The sequence below is a fragment of the Narcine bancroftii genome, unplaced genomic scaffold (genome assembly GCF_036971445.1).
Source record: "Narcine bancroftii isolate sNarBan1 unplaced genomic scaffold, sNarBan1.hap1 Scaffold_130, whole genome shotgun sequence".
In the NCBI taxonomy this organism is placed as follows: Eukaryota; Metazoa; Chordata; class Chondrichthyes; order Torpediniformes; family Narcinidae; genus Narcine; species Narcine bancroftii.
In genome coordinates this window covers 72673-92374 of record NW_027211865.1, presented here as the reverse complement: position 1 = coordinate 92374, position 19702 = coordinate 72673, and the positions used below count along the sequence as shown (strand labels likewise).

Here is a 19702-nt window from a genome sequence, read left to right as displayed (position 1 = left end):
AGTTTCAAGTGGAACATTTAACGTGGGCTCAGTGCTGTTTTGAAATATTAGCAGAACAGAGGATGACACCAGTCACTGATGGATAGAAGAGAAAAAGATCCCCCTCTCTCTGGTAAGGTCGTGGGCAAGAGTCCTAAGAGAGGAACAAGTCTGAATAAACATCTTTCCTGATTAACTGTGTCCGGTGCATTGATTGAGTGGTGCTGTTGCAGCAGACCCCACTCTTATCCATAATTGATTGGAAACTAATCTATGGTCACTGGACCCAAAATGTTCACATACACGTTTTACCTCTCTAACCATTACAGCATCGCAATAGGCCAACTTGGCCCTTCGAGTCCACGCCGAACACTTTGTCCTACCTAATCCCATTGACCTACACTTGCCCCTTGACCCTCCATTCCTTTCCTGTCCAAATACATATCCAACTTCTCCTTAAGAGCTAATATTGAGCCTGCCTCCTCCACTTCATCTGCAAGTCCATTCCACACACCCACCACTCTGAGTGAAAGTCCCCCCTCACATTTCCTCGAAACTTCTGCCCCTTTCTCTCAACCCACGTCAAATCTATACCCCAATAATTTTAAATACCTCAACCCAATCCAACCTCAACCTTTTATGCTCCGCAGAATAAAAATCTTGCTTAACCTTTCCCTATAACTTAGACCTGTGGTTTTCAAAATGCTCTCAAACTCAAATTCCACTTGAAGCAATCCCTACACCAGAAGTGCTCTGTGATTAGTCAGGGATTGATTCAGGTGCTATGAAAGGAACCATCTACATCCTACAGGATGGAGCGCCAGAATAGCGTACATAGTTGAAGAAATTAAATTCCAAGACCTTGCTCTGCAAAGTGTTTCAACTTCAAAAGTACAGCCCCTCATGGCCAATCGCAGGAATTTACTGGGACAGGGTCCAGTGGAAAAGGGACACTGTCCAAATGCCAGTGTCAAATGATGTCATTTCACGCCACCTCTAACCCTACTCATATCCTCGGAGTTTGCCGATGTCGGCCTGATGGTAAAACCAGTGGCAGAGAGACAGCAGAGAATCACCTGTTTCCAGTCGAAGGCAGAACACTCCGCTCCCCGGGGATGAGTTGTGTTCAGTGGAAAAGCAATCTTGTGTCCCAGTGGAAATGGCACCAAGGGCTTCCTAACCTGAGACACTGCATGGCCAATGAACTGGGATTCCCGTGGAAAAAGGGTTTCAGACTGCTTTGTAAAATCTGCATGCAGTGCTTCAACCGAAATGAAGGCCAATGGGATGATGAGCTTCATTAAACTTTTCTACGTGGTCGTGCGTGAAAGTGAGGCCATTTTGTCAAGAAAGCGTAGAAAAATTAACCACGATCACAGGAGTGGCCTCCACGTGAGACCTGGAGCAATATCTTCATGGAAACAAGCGACAACTTGACCAAATATCTAATCTCATTTATCAAAATAGCACTGGCCTTCGCGAAAAGATGTATCACAATCAACTGGATGTCCGATAGCACGCTGGGCTGTGGAAATGAACTGCTGTTACCTACGGGGGAAAAAAAATCACATAAACGTGACCCTTTGGTAAAGGTCTGTCAACTGTACCTGGACCACATAGGGGCCCAGACACTAATATAAATGAACAATAAAAGGGGATGAATGTAACCATTATATAGACCAAAACCAAGTTTCCCCAACTGGACTCATCTACTTGTAATCTCTGAAAACGTGGATATGAAAACAAACTGCAATAGAGAGAGAAAAAATTCAAAGTGCAAAAGGGAGAGTCTTTAAATGAGTCCCTGAATGTGTGTTGAGTCTCGTGGTGAAGGGGTGGCAGCTGTTCCTGAACCTGGCTATACCTCTTTCCTGATGGGAGCAGTGAGAACAGAGCGGGTGATGTTGATCCTTGATTATTGCTGCTCTCTGACAGCAGCGTTCCCTGCAAATGTTCTCAATGGTGGAGGGTTTTTACCTAAGATATCCTGGGCGGTGTCTTAACTTTTGCAGAGCTTTTTGCTCAGGGGTATTGGTGTCACAAGACAACTGATCAAACCTACTACAAACTGAACCTTTCACCCCTCACACCCGCAAACCCACTATTTTTCTTGCATCAATGTGCCTGTCTAAATGTTAAAGGTCCCTATTATTCCAGACTCCACCATCCTGCCCGGCCATGCACTCCAGGCACCCGCAGCCTTCTGCACGTTCTCTTTATACAAGTCCTTCAGCAGCCTTGTGTTTTCTCAGCACTGCCTGCTCCTCCACCAAGCTCTGCCTCAAATCCATTCACTCTATCAGCTTCCTGCATCACTCCAGAGAAAAGCCCAAGGTTTCTCTCTCTGGATATTGCATTTACTTCATTCTGATGGGCTGAATTCCTGCAGCTTCCCAATCAAACATCTGCAATCACCTTTAAATTGTGCCCCTCTGCACAGATTTGTGCCACCTGCTTTTAAACAGGTTAAATCCTATGGGCATTCTGACAGTATCCTTCCACTCTCTCTCTCTTTCTCTCTCTACCGGTGGACATAAATCCTTCTGCCCAAATTGTTGCTTGGTCTGGGCTTCTGTCCTTTTGCCTGGATTCTCATCCTCTGCTATTTCAGTCTGAACCTTGCCGTCAGCCCAAGGAATAAAACCGTGGGGATATGGATCGGAATTCTTTCTGGCTAGAGCATCTCAAACACTGCTCTCATCCTCGTGTGTGCACAGCTAGAGACAAGAACAAATCTTGTCCTTAGTCACTGTGAAATCCATCTCCAGGATGCTGGCACTTTATTCCTGTGTGTTTTTTTTGAACCTTGCTTAGTGATAGTTTTTCCTTTTGAATTGAACATTACAATATATGTCAATGCACTTTCCAAATTGTTTTACAATGTCAACAAAATTTTGAAGAAAAATCTGAAGACTTCACCATCTGAGATGCAGGAAATAATCTGTGGCTTCGGCGGGTCTGCGCCCAGGTGTATTTGGATTATTTTAAACAGGACCATCTTCCAATGTCTGCAGTGGAACTGGGAGAAAGAAGGTTGGGCTGTCGGTGTCATAGTTAATGACGTCTCATTACAGAACTGAAAGCTTACAGTCTGTGGTGAACTGATATTCTCGTCTCACTGACGAGCACCCCTTCCTGCTCATTCCCATCCATGGGGCCGGGACTCCCTCACCCTCACGGGTCCCCCTCACACTCGCAGTTCTCCGATCCCCTCAACCACACGGATCCCCTAAACCACGCGGGTTCCCACCCCCACCTTCAGCCTCGCAGGTGCCCTCAGACTTCTGGGTCCACGTCCCGGTCCCCCCTCCGCCCTATGGGTCACCGTACCCCCTCAGCCTCCTGGGTCCCCGTCCCCCCTCAGCCTCCTGGGTCCCCGTCCCCCCTCAGCCTCCTGGGTCCCCGTCCCCCCTCAGCCTCCTGGGTCCCCGTCCCCCCTCAGCCTCCTGGGTCCCCGTCCCCCCTCAGCCTCCTGGGTCCCCGTCCCCCCTCAGCCTCCTGGGTCCCCGTCCCCCCTCAGCCTCCTGGGTCCCCGTCCCCCCTCAGCCTCCTGGGTCCCCGTCCCCCCTCAGCCTCCTGGGTCCCCGTCCCCCCTCAGCCTCCTGGGTCCCCGTCCCCCCTCAGCCTCCTGGGTCCCCGTCCCCCCTCAGCCTCCTGGGTCCCCGTCCCCCCTCAGCCTCCTGGGTCCCCGTCCCCCCTCAGCCTCCTGGGTCCCCGTCCCCCCTCAGCCTCCTGGGTCCCCGTCCCCCCTCAGCCTCCTGGGTCCCCGTCCCCCCTCAGCCTCCTGGGTCCCCGTCCCCCCTCAGCCTCCTGGGTCCCCGTCCCCCCTCAGCCTCCTGGGTCCCCGTCCCCCCTCAGCCTCCTGGGTCCCCGTCCCCCCTCAGCCTCCTGGGTCCCCGTCCCCCCTCAGCCTCCTGGGTCCCCGTCCCCCCTCAGCCTCCTGGGTCCCCGTCCCCCCTCAGCCTCCTGGGTCCCCGTCCCCCCTCAGCCTCCTGGGTCCCCGTCCCCCCTCAGCCTCCTGGGTCCCCGTCCCCCCTCAGCCTCCTGGGTCCCCGTCCCCCCTCAGCCTCCTGGGTCCCCGTCCCCCCTCAGCCTCCTGGGTCCCCGTCCCCCCTCAGCCTCCTGGGTCCCCGTCCCCCCTCAGCCTCCTGGGTCCCCGTCCCCCCTCAGCCTCCTGGGTCCCCGTCCCCCCTCAGCCTCCTGGATCCGGGTCCCCGTCCCCCCTCAGCCTCCTGGATCTGGGTCCCCCTCCCCCTCCTGGGTCCCCCTCCCCCTCCTGGGTCCCCCTCCCCCTCCTGGGTCCCCCTCCCCCTCCTGGGTCCCCCTCCCCCTCCTGGGTCCCCCTCCCCCTCCTGGGTCCCCCTCCCCCTCCTGGGTCCCCCTCCCCCTCCTGGGTCCCCCTCCCCCTCCTGGGTCCCCCTCCCCCTCCTGGGTCCCCCTCCCCCTCCTGGGTCCCCCTCCCCCTCCTGGGTCCCCCTCCCCCTCCTGGGTCCCCCTCCCCCTCCTGGGTCCCCCTCCCCCTCCTGGGTCCCCCTCCCCCTCCTGGGTCCCCCTCCCCCTCCTGGGTCCCCCTCCCCCTCCTGGGTCCCCCTCCCCCTCCTGGGTCCCCCTCCCCCTCCTGGGTCCCCCTCCCCCTCCTGGGTCCCCCTCCCCCTCCTGGGTCCCCCTCCCCCTCCTGGGTCCCCCTCCCCCTCCTGGGTCCCCCTCCCCCTCCTGGGTCCCCCTCCCCCTCCTGGGTCCCCCTCCCCCTCCTGGGTCCCCCTCCCCCTCCTGGGTCCCCCTCCCCCTCCTGGGTCCCCCTCCCCCTCCTGGGTCCCCCTCCCCCTCCTGGGTCCCCCTCCCCCTCCTGGGTCCCCCTCCCCCTCCTGGGTCCCCCTCCCCCTCCTGGGTCCCCCTCCCCCTCCTGGGTCCCCCTCCCCCTCCTGGGTCCCCCTCCCCCTCCTGGGTCCCCCTCCCCCTCCTGGGTCCCCCTCCCCCTCCTGGGTCCCCCTCCCCCTCCTGGGTCCCCCTCCCCCTCCTGGGTCCCCCTCCCCCTCCTGGGTCCCCCTCCCCCTCCTGGGTCCCCCTCCCCCTCCTGGGTCCCCCTCCCCCTCCTGGGTCCCCCTCCCCCTCCTGGGTCCCCCTCCCCCTCCTGGGTCCCCCTCCCCCTCCTGGGTCCCCCTCCCCCTCCTGGGTCCCCCTCCCCCTCCTGGGTCCCCCTCCCCCTCCTGGGTCCCCCTCCCCCTCCTGGGTCCCCCTCCCCCTCCTGGGTCCCCCTCCCCCTCCTGGGTCCCCCTCCCCCTCCTGGGTCCCCCTCCCCCTCCTGGGTCCCCCTCCCCCTCCTGGGTCCCCCTCCCCCTCCTGGGTCCCCCTCCCCCTCCTGGGTCCCCCTCCCCCTCCTGGGTCCCCCTCCCCCTCCTGGGTCCCCCTCCCCCTCCTGGGCCCCCCTCCCCCTCCTGGGCCCCCCTCCCCCTCCTGGGCCCCCGTCCCCCTCCTGGGCCCCCGTCCCCCTCCTGGGCCCCCGTCCCCCTCCTGGGCCCCCGTCCCCCTCCTGGGCCCCCGTCCCCCTCCTGGGCCCCCGTCCCCCTCCTGGGCCCCCGTCCCCCTTCTGGGCCCCCGTCCCCTTTCTGGGCCCCCGTCCCCTTTCTGGGCCCCCGTCCCCTTTCTGGGCCCCCGTCCCCTTTTTGGGCCCCCGTCCCCTTTCTGGGCCCCCGTCCCCTTTCTGGGCCCCCGTCCCCTTTCTATGCCCTCGTCCCCTTTCTGGGCCATCGTCCCCTCAGAGGTATTTAAAATTATGAGATGGATAGACAGTAAATGTAGGTCAGCATTATCCACTCAGAGATAAACCAGCGGATTTGGGATAAGAGTGAAATGGGAAAAGTTGAGAGGGGAAATTGGAGGAATTTATTCAGAGTAGAGGGAATGTGGAATGAGCTGCTGGGTGATGGTGAATGAGGAGTCAATTTTAATTATGAAGAATTTGGATGGGGATGTGAATGGGAAGGGTATAGTGGGCGATGGACTGGTTGCAGGTCAGTGGGAATGGGCCAAATAATAGTTCAGCACAGACTCGAAGGATCAAAGGACCTGTTTCTGTGCTGTACTGTTCTCTGGAGACTGGAGGTTAATTGGGGGTGAAGGGCCTGTTATTGTCCTGCACGTATAACGTTAAAGATTTAAGACACAGATGAACCTAAAAATTTTTAAATGTTGCATTGATAGGACTTTAATGCACAAAACTCCCCACCTAATTCTGATTGGATACCCTGGTTTGTTTGCTCCAGACAGTATTCAGATAAACATACAACCAGCATTTCAGGCTTGAGCCCTTTATTAGGCAAGTATCTGTACTATATAAAGTTCTCTGCTTGACCTGCTGAGTCTCTCCAGTATTTGCGTCGCTACAGAAATTGGTTGAGTTACTACGAGTGAACACAAAAAAATGTACATCCACAGGGACAGGAACTTGAAACATACACAACAGAACCACACAAATACCCCCATTAACCTTCCCATTTTGTGAAGGGTAAGATAAAAACACTCCTTACACGGGGACAGATCTGAACCTGGGTCACTGTCATTTTAAGAACATTCTGCTAAACATGCCAAGATCAAAATTCAATTGATTGTCCTGTAATAAAGCGCAATATTACACAAACCACTTCATTCATGCATAAGGCAGATAGGGTTACATGAGCAGAAAGTTAAATGAAGTGCTTCTTGCATTCAAGAGCAAGAGAATTCCCCATTTCCCATGCAATCCTCAAACCCAGCTCTTGCCCACCTACGTCCATCAGCAGCCCACACTTCAGAGGCAAACCTCAGACACAATCAGGTACAAACATCCCAAAACCATCATCCCAAGACAAGAGCTAAAGTTGCATGCACCGTAAACCACACACACGAAACCAACACATTTCTCTGACTCCATCGTTCTGAGCCACATGGAAAACACCAGATTGCAAACTACCCACATACGGTGGCTTCCACGAACACCAAATTCCTTTCACCCCAACAACTCAAATAACCCCAGAAAAAGGAGCCACAGTAAAACCAGGCTTCCTACCTTCCTCTGATGGCAGCATCATCTCAGGATGAAAGCCACAGGTTACAGGGGGGGGGGGGGGGGTAAGAGCGAAGAGCAGAAGGAGGGGAGGAGAAGAGGGGAAGAAGAGGGGGGTGAAGAGGGTTGGAGAATAGGAGAAGGGGAGAAGAGGGAAAAGTGGGAGGAGAACACGGGGGGGAGGAGGGGAGCAGGGGAAGGGGAAAGAGAGAAGAGTGGGGGGGAAGGGGAAGAAAAAAAATCACCTGCTTTAAACCCATGAATTTCTGTCACCTGATTAACAGCCCCTGAATTGATGCTCTCTCGCTATTGGCCACCTTGATGGAGACAGGAGCCAGGCCTGAGCTGGAATCTGGCCAACAGTTAATTGGCTGATCCTTCAGGTGTGAGGTATCAATGCTGAATATTGCTGGACATTGAAACAAGGGCTGGCTCCAACCTTTGTCATTGTGGTCAAAACAACATCAATGTTGTTTATTAGTTCGTGGGGTCAAAACAGTAACCAATGCTTCCAGCTCAGGGAGTGTCGGAGGAGCCTTGACTCATGACAGAGATCTGTTTGTTTTGGGGACTTGTTCTTTGACTGTGGGTTTGAAAGCCTTTTGTGCTCTATGATAGCTGAAAATTTCAATAAGACCAACTAGGGTTTTCTTTGTTCCTGATGGTTGTACAGCAGTTCAAACTATGCAGAATTGGGTATACTTTAAGCTGTTTGCTCTCCCAGTGCCTTGGAGCATTGGTTTAGGGCGATGACTTGGGAATATTTATGCCACAGGTGGTGCAATGGTCCTGCCACGTCAGTCACCTTGGTTCAAATCTGGCCCCGTCTGCACGGGTCTGCTTGTATGTTCACCCCACCCTTCAAACTCTGTACACGTGTGTGTGTGTGTGTGTGTGGGGGGGGGGATGGGGGTGGTGGTGGGTGGTTAATGGGACTATTTATGTGGTCAGAGTTCCTTTGGCCAATTACTCTGCTCTATGTTTAAATGTAAAGATTCAGTCTGGGTTCTCTCTGTGTGGATGTATAGTTAGTGCCCAAAATGTCTTGGCATTAATTAGAACCATAAAAACACAGACAACACCCCATTCAGCCCTTCAAGTCTGTGCTGAAGACATCATTCCACTCGTCCCACTGACCTGCACCCATTTCCATAACCCTCGAGACTTCTCCATCCTTGTCGCTATCCAATTTATTCTTCAAACTGAAGACTGAGCCTGCACCCACCACATCAGATGGCAGCTCGTTCCACACTCCCACCACTCATTAAGTTTCGAAGTTCCACCTAAACCTTTCCACTTTCACCCTAAAGTCACGTCCTCTTGTATATATATCTCCTCATTAAAGTGGTAAGAGCCTGCTCACATTTCCTGTGTCTGCATCATTCTGTGTCATATTAAGCCCTGACCACACAAATTCCCCCCATTCACTTTCCAATTTGATGAAGGGTGCAGAATATTAGCTGGATCTTGTTCTGATAATTGTGATGAAGACACCATCACACAGATTTTGCCAGGAAGCTAGGAGATAGAGTGACTAAGGACATTTCAATTCTCAACTCCTCGACTGAGTCTCATATCCTAATGCCTGCCTCATCTCTAAAACAATAGTGCGAATTGACTACAGCTGGAGCCACTTTCAGCTGCATTCTACGTCAAGAATCAGTCTGCAGAAGCAGAAACAGCCCTATGGAATGTTCTTTCAGATGGCAGCCTGAAAGGGACAGCTGCAGGAGAGGCGCCTCAGAGCGCACTCCAGTTCCTGTCAGTGCAGGACATCAGGGCAAGTGCGGCTGGCACAGGATGTTGGGTCAGGGGAGGCTGTCAGGCAGCAGTGATGGGTGGTGTCGTGCGCAGTGATGGAGGCTCTCGGGTGAGGTGAATGGGGCTGTCGGACGCGGGAAGGGTGGGTTGTCGGGCATGAGGAGGGGGGCTGTCAGGCGCGGGGATTTGGGTCCCTGGCTGATTATCATCAGGCGGCTGCATTCAGGTTCCTCGGGGGAATTGCTCAGACACGGAGATTATATCTCCCGAAGGAAGATTGGTAAGTACTCCTCCGATCCACATCAGGCTCTTTCACATGGCCTCCATACAGCCGCATTCGGGTAGAATATGTGACTTTACATCGGGGGTATTCTGGCCACCTGAAGGAGGCTCATCAGGCCTGATCCAAAGGCTGCAAGAAGCCTTCAGCACCACTCAGACCCAGAATGGCAGTTTCTGCTTTGAACTGTTAGCCACCATTGTCAACTTCAACAATTAAAAATTACTATGAAACTAGACATTTACATGTGTAAATTGGAAACCAGAAATCAGACAGGCAGAGAATGATTACCAATGTGTACTGTGAGCAACCCTTCCAGATTTCTGTTGAAATTTTGTAGACCAGAAGGATGTTCTTAATTATAACGGGCACATGAGATTAAATTGCCAACAACAAATCCTTTCTCTGTCTTGAGGAAGAGGATGTGCAAAATGTAAAGCAGAAGCTGTACTAATACCTTCCAAGAAATGTTATCCAATTTGTTGGCAGGAAAATGTCTTAAAAGCTCTACCATGTGACTGTGTTCTTTAACTCCCGTTCAAACATCGATAGTGAGGTGAGTCTGTTCACCCACCACTGGTACCCCTCATTCCTTCTGGCATGACTCAATAAAGACTGTGTTTTAGAGTTTGTGCTTTGTTACTGTACCTTTTTGTACCTTGACAGGAACTCGACTTCAACAAGGATGAGAAAAAAAAAACACTCAAACCCCTTACATGGTGACAGATTTGTCACTAAGAACATTCTTCCAAACATGCCAAGATCAAAATTCAATTGATTGTCATGGTATAAAGTGCAATATTACACAAAATTCACTTCATTCAGTCATAAAGCAGACAGAGTCACATCAGCAGGAAGTTAGACATAGTGTTCCTTGCAGTCAAGAGGAAAAGAGAATTCCCTGAGCCCCAAACCCAGCCCTTGCCCACAAACACCCAGCCCCCTGCCCCCAAAATCCAGCACAAACCATCAAATGCAGTCGCCTTGTTTAGAAAAGGTAATGGGGAGAATCTTGGGAATTATAGACCAGTATAGGATCTATGAGCATTTGCAGAAGTACAGACTTCTCAAAGACAGTCAGCATGGCTTTGTGATGGGAAGGTCATGCCTCATGAGTCTAAATGAGTTTTATTTGAGTGGGGTAACAAAGGAAATGAATGAGGGTCGTGTGGGAGATGTGGTCTACATGGATTTTAGCAAGAATTTGACGAGACTCATCAGAAAGTAATTTGGCAAAGGATCAGGGTAACTTTGGCTGTTGATAAAAAATTGTCTTGTTGGAAGAAAGCAGAGAGGAGTGGAGTGCCACAAGGATCTGTTCTGGGACCCCTGCTCTTGGTGATTTTTATAAATGACCTGCATGAAGAGGCAGAAGTTGGGTCAGTAAGTCTGGGTCTGTAAGGTTGTCAAAGGATACAAGAGGATACAGACAGGATGCAGATTTGGGCAGAAAAGTTGCAGGTGGATTTCAATCCAGCTAAGTGTGAGGTGATGCATTTTGGAAGGACAAACCAGAAGGCTGGGTACAAGGTTACCAGTCGGTTACATGAGTGAGGATAAAGAGAGGGACTTTGGGGTTCAAATCCAAATATCCCTCAAGGTTGCCGCTCAGGTTGATAGGATAGTTATGAAGGCCAATGGGATGATGAGCTTCATTAAACTTTTCTACGTGGTCGTGAGTGAAAGTGAGGCCATTTTGGCAAGAAAGCGCAGAAAAATTAACCACGATCACAGGAGTGGCCTCCGCGTGAGACCTGGAGCAATATCTTCATGGAAACAAGCGACAACTTGACCAAATATCTAATCTCATTTATAAAAATAGCACTGGCCTTCGCGAAAATATGTATCACGATCAATTGGATGTCCGCTGGGCTGTGGAAATGCACTGCTGTTACCTACGGAAAAAAAAAAAATCACATAAACGTGACCCTTTAGTAAAGGTCTGTCAGCTGTACCTGGACCACATAGTGGCCCAGACACTAATATAAATGAACAATAAAAGGGGATAAAAGTAACCATTACATAGACCAAAACCAAGTTTCCCCAACTGGGCTCATCTACTTGTAATCTCTGAAAATTTGGATATGAAAACAAACTGGAATTGAGAGAGAAAAAATTCAAAGTGCAAAAGGAAAAGTCCCTGAATGTGTGTTGAGTCTCGTGATGAAGGGCTATTCCTGAACCTGGCTATACCTCTTTCCTGATGGGAGCAGTGAGAACAGAGCGGGTGACGTGGATCCTTGATTCCTGATGCTCTCTGACAGCATCATTCCCAGCAAATGTTCTCAATGGTGGAGGCTTTTTACCTGAGATGTCCTGGGCGATGTCCATACTTTTGCAGAGCTTTTTGCTCAGGTGTATTGCTGTCACAAGACACCTGCTCAAACCTACTACAAACTGAACCTTTCACCCCTCAAATCCATAACCCACTATTTTTGTTGCATCGATGTGCCTGTCTAAATGTTAAATGTCCCTATTATTCCAGACTCCACAATCCTCCCCGGCCATGTGCTCCAGGCACCCGCAGCCTTCTGCACGTTCTCTTTTTACAAGTCCTTCAGCAGCCTTCTGTTTCCTCAGCACTGCCTGCTCCTCCACCAAGCTCTGCCACAAATCCATTCAGTCCATGAGCTTCCTGCATCACTCCAGAGAAAAGCCCAAGGTTTCTCTCTATGGATATTGCATTTACTTCATTCTGATGGGTTGAATTCCTGCAGCTTCCCAATCAAACATCTGCAATCGCCTTTAAATTGTGCCCCTCTGCACAGATTTGTGCCACCTGCTTTTAAACAGGTTAAATCCTATGGGCATTCTGAAAGTGTCCTTCCACTCTCCCTCTCTCTCTACCGGTGGAACTAAATCCTTCTGCTGCAATTTTTGCTTTGGTCTGGGCTTCTGTCCTTTTGCCTGGATTCTCATCCTCTGCTATTTCAGGCTGAACCCTGCCGTCAGCCCCAGGAATAAAAACGTGGGGATATGGATCGGAATTCTTTCTGGCTGGGTATACGTTGTAACACGGAGGCTGGAGCATCTCAAACACTGCTCTCATCTTCGTGTGTGCACGGCGAGAGACGAGAATAAATCTGGTCCTTAGCCACTGATAAATCCATCTGCAGGATGTTGGCACTTTATTCCTGTGGGTTTTTTTTTGAACCTTGCTTAGCGCTCGGGCTTTGAATTAAGATTTTTTCATTATTTTTTCTTTTTGAATTGAACATTCTTCTTTGGCTTGGCTTCGCGGACGAAGATTTATGGAGGGGGTAAAAAGTCCACGTCAGCTGCAGGCTCGTTTGTTGCTGACAAGTCCGATGCGGGACAGGCAGACACGGTTGCAGCGGTTGCAGGGGAAAATTGGTTGGTTGGGGTTGGGTGTTGGGTTTTTCCTCCTTTGCCTTTTGTCAGTGAGGTGGGCTCTGCGGTCTTCTTCAAAGGAGGTTGCTTCACGCCAAACTGTGAGGCGCCAAGATGCACGGTTTGAGGCGTTATCAGCCCACTGGCGGTGGTCAATGTGGCAGGCACCAAGAGATTTCTTTAGGCAGTCCTTGTACCTTTTCTTTGGTGCACCTCTGTCACGGTGGCCAGTGGAGAGTTCGCCATATAACACGATCTTGGGAAGGCGATGGTCCTCCATTCTGGAGACGTGACCCATCCAGCGCAGCTGGATCTTCAGCAGCGTGGACTCGATGCTGTCGACCTCTGCCATCTCGAGTACTTTGACGTTAGGGATGAAAGCGCTCCAATGGATGTTGAGGATGGAGCGGAGACAACGCTGGTGGAAGCGTTCTAGGAGCCGTAGGTGATGCCGGTAGAGGACCCATGATTCGGAGCCGAACAGGAGTGTGGGTATTAACTAAAGTTAATGCACTTTTCAAATTGTTTTACAATGTAAACAATATTTTAAAGAAAAATCTGTAGATTTCACCATCTGAGGTGCAGGAACTAAACTGTGGCTTCGGTGGGTCCGCGCCCAGGGTTATTCGGATTATTTTAAACAGGACCGTCTTCTAATGTCTGCAGCGGAACTGGCAGAAAGAGGATTGGGCTGTCGGTGTCATTGTTAATGACGTCTCATTCCAGCACAGAAACCTTCCAGTCTGTGGTGAACTGATTTTCTCATCCCACTGACAAGCACCCATTTCATATCCCTTCATACCCCTCCCATCCATGCCCATATCCAAATGCTTTCTGCAGTTAAGCCATTTCTGAATCCACACATCCATAGATCCCAAGCCTTATGACTAAGTCTGTGGAGCCTATCAAATGCCTCACCAAAATGAAGACAAACCTCATCCTCTGCCAGACCTTCATCCATTCCTTTTAGTAACATGATGGTTGAGGTCAGGGGTCACCAAACGGGTCAGACTGTCGACCGCCCTCATAGCATCCCTGATCCCTCATCGACCCCCACGCCTGGAATCCTGGCGCTGGATGGGGTGGGGGGAACATCACTGCCGCATCTACTTGAGGAACAGAGAGTCCTGTGGAAAAGTGGAACCTTTCTATTATTGGCCCCGACCACCCATTCCACATGCAGGTCCCCATCCCCAGCCCCCTCACATCCATCACAAACTTCCCGCTCATTCCCATCCAAGGTTCCCCGACCCCCTCACCGTTCTGGGTTCCCGACACCCCCCTCAGCCTCGCGGGTCCCCGACCCCCCCTCAGCCTCGCGGGCCCCGACCCCCCCTCAGCCTCGCGGGCCCCGACCCCCCCCCTCAGCCTCGCGGGCCCCGACCCCCCCCCTCAGCCTCGCGGGCCCCGACCCCCCCCCTCAGCCTCGCGGGCCCCGACCCCCCCCCTCCGCCTCGCGGGCCCCGACCCCCCCCCTCCGCCTCGCGGGCCCCGACCCCCCCCTCCGCCTCGCGGGCCCCGACCCCCCCCTCCGCCTCGCGGGCCCCGACCCCCCCCCTCCGCCTCGCGGGCCCCGACCCCCCCCCTCAGCCTCGCTGGCCCCGACCCCCCCCCTCAGCCTCGCGGGCCCCGACCCCTCCTCAGCCTCGCGGGCCCCGACCCCCCCTCAGCCTCGCGGGCCCCGAACCCCCCTCAGCCTCGCGGGCCCCGACCCCCCCTCAGCCTCGCGGGCCCCGAACCCCCCTCAGCCTCGCGGGCCCCGACCCCCCCTCAGCCTCGCGGGCCCCGACCCCCCCTCAGCCTCGCGGGCCCCGACCCCCCCTTCAGCCTCGCGGGCCCCGACCCCCCCCCTAAGCCTCGCGGGCCCCGACCCCCCCCTCAGCCTCGCGGGCCCCGACCCCCCCCTCAGCCTCGCGGGCCCCGAACCCCCCTCAGCCTCGCGGGCCCCGAACCCCCCTCAGCCTCGCGGGCCCCGACCCCCCACTCAGCCTCGCGGGCCCCGACCCCCCCCCTCAGCCTCGCGGGCCCCGACCCCCCCGCTCAGCCTCGCGGGCCCCGACCCCCCCCCTCAGCCTCGCGGGCCCCGACCCCCCCCTCAGCCTCGCGGGCCCCGACCCCCCCCCTCAGCCTCGCGGGCCCCGACCCCCCCCCCTCAGCCTCGCGGGCCCCGACCCCCCCCCTCAGCCTCGCGGGCCCCGACCCCCCCCCTCAGCCTCGCGGGCCCCGACCCCCCCTCAGCCTCGCGGGCCCCGACCCCCCCCCTCAGCCTCGCGGGCCCCGACCCCCCCTCAGCCTCGCGGGCCCCGACCCCCCCTCAACCTCGCGGGCCCCGACCCCCCCTCAGCCTCGCGGGCCCCGACCCCCCCTCAACCTCGCGGGCCCCGACCCCCCCTCAACCTCGCGGGCCCCGACCCCCCCCTCAACCTCGCGGGCCCCGACCCCCCCTCAACCTCGCGGGCCCCGACCCCCCCCTCAACCTCGCGGGCCCCGACCCCCCCTCAACCTCGCGGGCCCCGACCCCCCCTCAGCCTCGCGGGCCCCGACCCCCCCCTCAACCTCGCGGGCCCCGACCCCCCCCTCAGCCTCGCGGGCCCCGACCCCCCCCCCTCAGCCTCGCGGGCCCCGACCCCCCCTCAGCCTCGCGGGCCCCGACCCCCCCTCAGCCTCTCGGGCCCCGACCCCCCCCTCAGCCTCGCGGGCCCCGACCCCCCCTCAGCCTCTCGGGCCCCGACCCCCCCTCAGCCTCTCGGGCCCCGACCCCCCCTCAGCCTCTCGGGCCCCGACCCCCCCCTCAGCCTCGCGGGCCCCGACCCCCCCTCAGCCTCGCGGGTCCCGACCCCCCCTCAACCTCGCGGGCCCCGACCCCCCCTCAACCTCGCGGGCCCCGACCCCCCCTCAGCCTCGCGGGTCCCCGACCCCCCCCCCTCAGCCTCGCGGGCCCCGACCCCCCCCTCAGCCTCGCGGGTCCCCGACCCCCCCTCAGCCTCGCGGGCCCCGACCCCCCCCCTCAGCCACGCGGGTCCCCGCCCCCCCTCAGCCTCGCGGGCCCCGACCCCCCCTCAACCTCGCGGGCCCCGACCCCCCCTCAACCTCGCGGGCCCCGACCCCCCCTCAACCTCGCGGGCCCCGACCCCCCCTCAACCTCGCGGGCCCCGTCCCCCCTCAACCTCTCGGGCCCCGACCCCCCCTCAGCCTCGCGGGCCCCGACCCCCCCTCAGCCTCGCGGGCCCCGACCCCCCCTCAGCCTCGCGGGCCCCGACCCCCCCCTCAGCCTCGCGGGTCCCCGCCCCCCCTCAGCCTCGCGGGCCCCGACCCCCCCTCAGCCTCGCGGGCCCCGACCCCCCCTCAACCTCGCGGGCCCCGACCCCCCCTCAACCTCGCGGGCCCCGACCCCCCCCTCAACCTCGCGGGCCCCGACCCCCCCTCAGCCTCGCGGGCCCCGACCCCCCCTCAACCTCGCGGGCCCCGACCCCCCCTCAGCCTCGCGGGCCCCGACCCCCCCTCAGCCTCGCGGGCCCCGACCCCCCCCTCAACCTCGCGGGCCCCGACCCCCCCTCAACCTCGCGGGCCCCGACCCCCCCCTCAACCTCGCGGGCCCCGACCCCCCCCTCAGCCTCGCGGGCCCCGACCCCCCCCCTCAGCCTCGCGGGCCCCGACCCCCCCTCAGCCTCGCGGGCCCCGACCCCCCCCCCTCAGCCTCGCGGGCCCCGACCCCCCCTCAGCCTCTCGGGCCCCGACCCCCCCCAACCTCTCGGGCCCCGACCCCCCCTCAGCCTCGCGGGCCCCGACCCCCCCTCAGCCTCGCGGGTCCCGACCCCCCCTCAACCTCGCGGGCCCCGACCCCCCCTCAGCCTCGCGGGCCCCGACCCCCCCTCAGCCTCGCGGGTCCCCGACCCCCCCCTCAGCCTCGCGGGCCCCGACCCCCCCTCAGCCTCGCGGGCCCCGACCCCCCCTCAGCCTCGCGGGCCCCGACCCCCCCTCAGCCTCGCGGGCCCCGACCCCCCCCTCAGCCTCGCGGGCCCCGACCCCCCCCCTCAGCCTCGCGGGCCCCGACCCCCCCTCAGCCTCGCGGGCCCCGACCCCCCCCTCAGCCTCGCGGGCCCCGACCCCCCCCTCAACCTCGCGGGCCCCGACCCCCCCCTCAACCTCGCGGGCCCCGACCCCCCCTCAGCCTCGCGGGCCCCGACCCCCCCCTCAACCTCGCGGGCCCCGACCCCCCCTCAACCTCGCGGGCCCCGACCCCCCCTCAACCTCGCGGGCCCCGACCCCCCCTCAGCCTCGCGGGCCCCGACCCCCCCCTCAACCTCGCGGGCCCCGACCCCCCCTCAACCTCGCGGGCCCCGACCCCCCCCCTCAACCTCGCGGGCCCCGACCCCCCCTCAGCCTCGCGGGCCCCGACCCCCCCCCTCAACCTCGCGGGCCCCGACCCCCCCCCTCATCCTCTCGGGCCCCGACTACCACACACCCTAATGTCACCCCGACCCAAACTCCCTCACGGTTCCCCGGCCCCACCTCACAACCATCTCCCCGCCCGTTCCCCTCCGAGCTCCGGCCGCCCCGGACCCAAAGGGCGACCCGTGGAAACTCCCTCCTCCCTGGTCTCGCTCCCAAAATGCCCCGATTCCCGCCCGTGAAGCACCGACACGAACCTCTCCCGCTCGCGACCAACTGCTCCGAAGGCGGGAAAGATCAACAACATGGCGGCCCCCAGGGGTCGCTCTCGCGAGAGCTTAAGCCACCCCTCCACGGGATCTCTTCGCCAGCCCAGTCCCACTGGGGAAGGGGCCGAGAGCTGCCTCGGGCCTCCAGTCCATCTCCCCTTCAGGCTGCACATTTCCACACCAGGACCTGCCCCACATTCCCCCCCAAGAGTCCAGTCCATCCCACCTCCACCACCTTGGCCCAAAGCTCATTCCACGCTCCCACCCCCCTCTGAGGGAAGAAAATCCCCCTTCAATCTCAATCCATGTCCTCCTCTTTGAATCTCTCCCACTCTCCTTGGAAACAGCCTGTCCCCATGGACACGATCCGTCCCCCCTCACAATTTTCAAATCTTCCTCAATCTTCTACGCTCCAGGGAATAAAGTCCCAGCCTGTCCAACCTTCCCCTGGAACTCAAACCCCGAAAGCCAGACCACCTTCTTGTCCCTCTCCTCGACGCGCTGTCTCATTCCTATCCTTCCTCTCCTCCGGCCACCCAAACGGCACACAATGTTCCCAAGTTGGCCTCACCCAGGCCTTGTCCAACTTCCTCGTGTCCTCCCACCTCCTGCACTCAATCCTCTCATTTCTGAAAGCCAAAATACCAGAAGCTTTCTTCACCCCCTATCTCTACATGGGACTCCACTTTTGTGCAGTTCTGTACCACAGTTCCTCCATCCCTTTGTTCGACGACACTCCTCAATGGTCTGCCATTTAACATTCAAACTCTTACGTTTTAAGAATCAATTGCAGAGATCCATGGATGTGGGAAGTCAGGAGGGTTAGGGACTGGGTGCAGGTCGATGAGACTGGCAGAATGATATTTCACCAGGGATGAGAAGGGCTGAATGGTCTCTTTGCTGTGGTTGTTTCTAGGGTAGAGTTCACACCATTCTCAAGTACGAGGGTGAGGTGAGGGAGTCACGTGATGGAGTCGTGGCTGGTCGAGTGGAACCAGCCCTCTCCAGGGAAAAGAAAAAAAAGTTTGAAAAATCAGAGCTCAATAAACATAAAATACAGGAAGAGAAAGAGAAAGTTTCAGAGAAGGGACAGAAGATGGCACCTGTGAGAAACAGAAGTACCTTCACAGAAATTGTTCGAGACAAAAATTGAGAACAAAGAACATTTATTATACAACAATGCAAAGTTGGGTGCTTCCCCTTACCCTGGGAATACACACAGATACTGGGGCTGACCCAACTTTTATACATTTCATTTCAGTACAGAGATACCTTCCCCCCAACATTCTTCTGCCTCCTGGATTGGTTTAGCATTAGGTAATTCTGCCCACGTGGATTCTAACTTCTTATCAGTTTGTGTCTTCTTGCAAACTTGTTAGCCAGAGAAGTATCATGTCTTTGTTCTTCACTCATTAATCAATCCCTAAGACTTGCTAAAGCTATCTACTTGTTATCCTGTTTTGAAGATCCTTAGTTTATTACACTTTTACAACCCTTCCTCTCATTCCAGCATCCCTTCACCCTGATTTAACCCATAATACTTCATCTCTAATGAGCACTTGCTTGACTCCTCACATTCCAGTATCCCTTCACCTTAAGTTAACCCATAATACTTTATTCTTAATTGGCACTTGCTTCCAGTATCTCTGGACTCCTAACATTCCAGTATCCCTCACACACCCAAAAGAGAAATCGTAATAATAAAAGAGAAAAGGGAAGAAGGAAAATCACTGGAGAAGAAAGAAGAAGGCCTTATCTGCACATTGGAGCAGAGAGCCACCGTGGAGAAGAGCGGCCGATCTCTGATGTTCCCAGAGGAGTGGTGTCCTCCCAACCGGTGGACTTCAAAAATGGCTCTCAGAGCCAAGAAGAGGTGTTCAACTGCACTTGCGCGAAGAGTTGCACAAAGCGCAAGTCAAAGAAAAGGTGAATGCCAGTGGGAGGGGGACTCAGCTGAGAGACGCAAAAAATTGACGTATTGGAAACAGTAGGCGAAACAACATGAACAACATAAAAATTGTGGGCCTGAAAGAAGGCAAAGAAGGGTCAGGTATGAAGGAATTTATAAAAGGATGGATCCCAAAGATGCTGGGAATGACAGATTCACATGAAGAAATAGAAATCGAAAGGGCACATGGAACTGCCACCACATCTAAAACCGAGATCCATATTGGTAACATTTCTAAGATAGACGAGATAACATACTGGAGCAGGCAAGAGAACACAATAAGCCGTTGGAATACAAGGGACAAAAAAATTTTTTCCCGGTCATAAGCTTTGAACTTTTAAAGAAGAGGAAGGAATTCAACACGGCGAAAACAATCTTATGGAAGAAAGGTTATAACTTAATATTAAGACATCCAGCAGTACTCAAACTATTTATTTCAGGGGAACAGAATAGAATGTTCTTGGACCCAAAGAAAGCCCAAGAATTTGCTGAACATTTGCAGGACAGGAGAAGAGTGACAAGAAAGAAGTCTGGCAAGAAAATATACAAAAATATAAAGTAAAGATAATGTATCCATAAAGATTTAAAGATGGCTAACAGAAGGAGAAGAAGGGAAAAAAAGAGAGAGAGAGAGAGAACTTTGTTATATGTATAGGAAAATAGTGTTCTCTGGGGGGTTG

At 56.3% G+C, this 19702-nt stretch overlaps 1 long non-coding RNA gene across 1 annotated transcript; it reads right to left on the bottom strand.

Moving 5' to 3' along the window:
• Positions 1-10854: 10854 nt before the first annotated feature.
• Positions 10855-17013, bottom strand: LOC138750383 (uncharacterized). Its single transcript, XR_011349299.1, has 3 exons — positions 16926-17013; positions 13348-13540; positions 10855-10957 (listed from the first exon to the last, which is right to left on the bottom strand). It is a non-coding gene; the product is annotated as an uncharacterized lncRNA (long non-coding RNA).
• Between the last annotated feature and the right edge of the window lie 2689 nt (positions 17014-19702).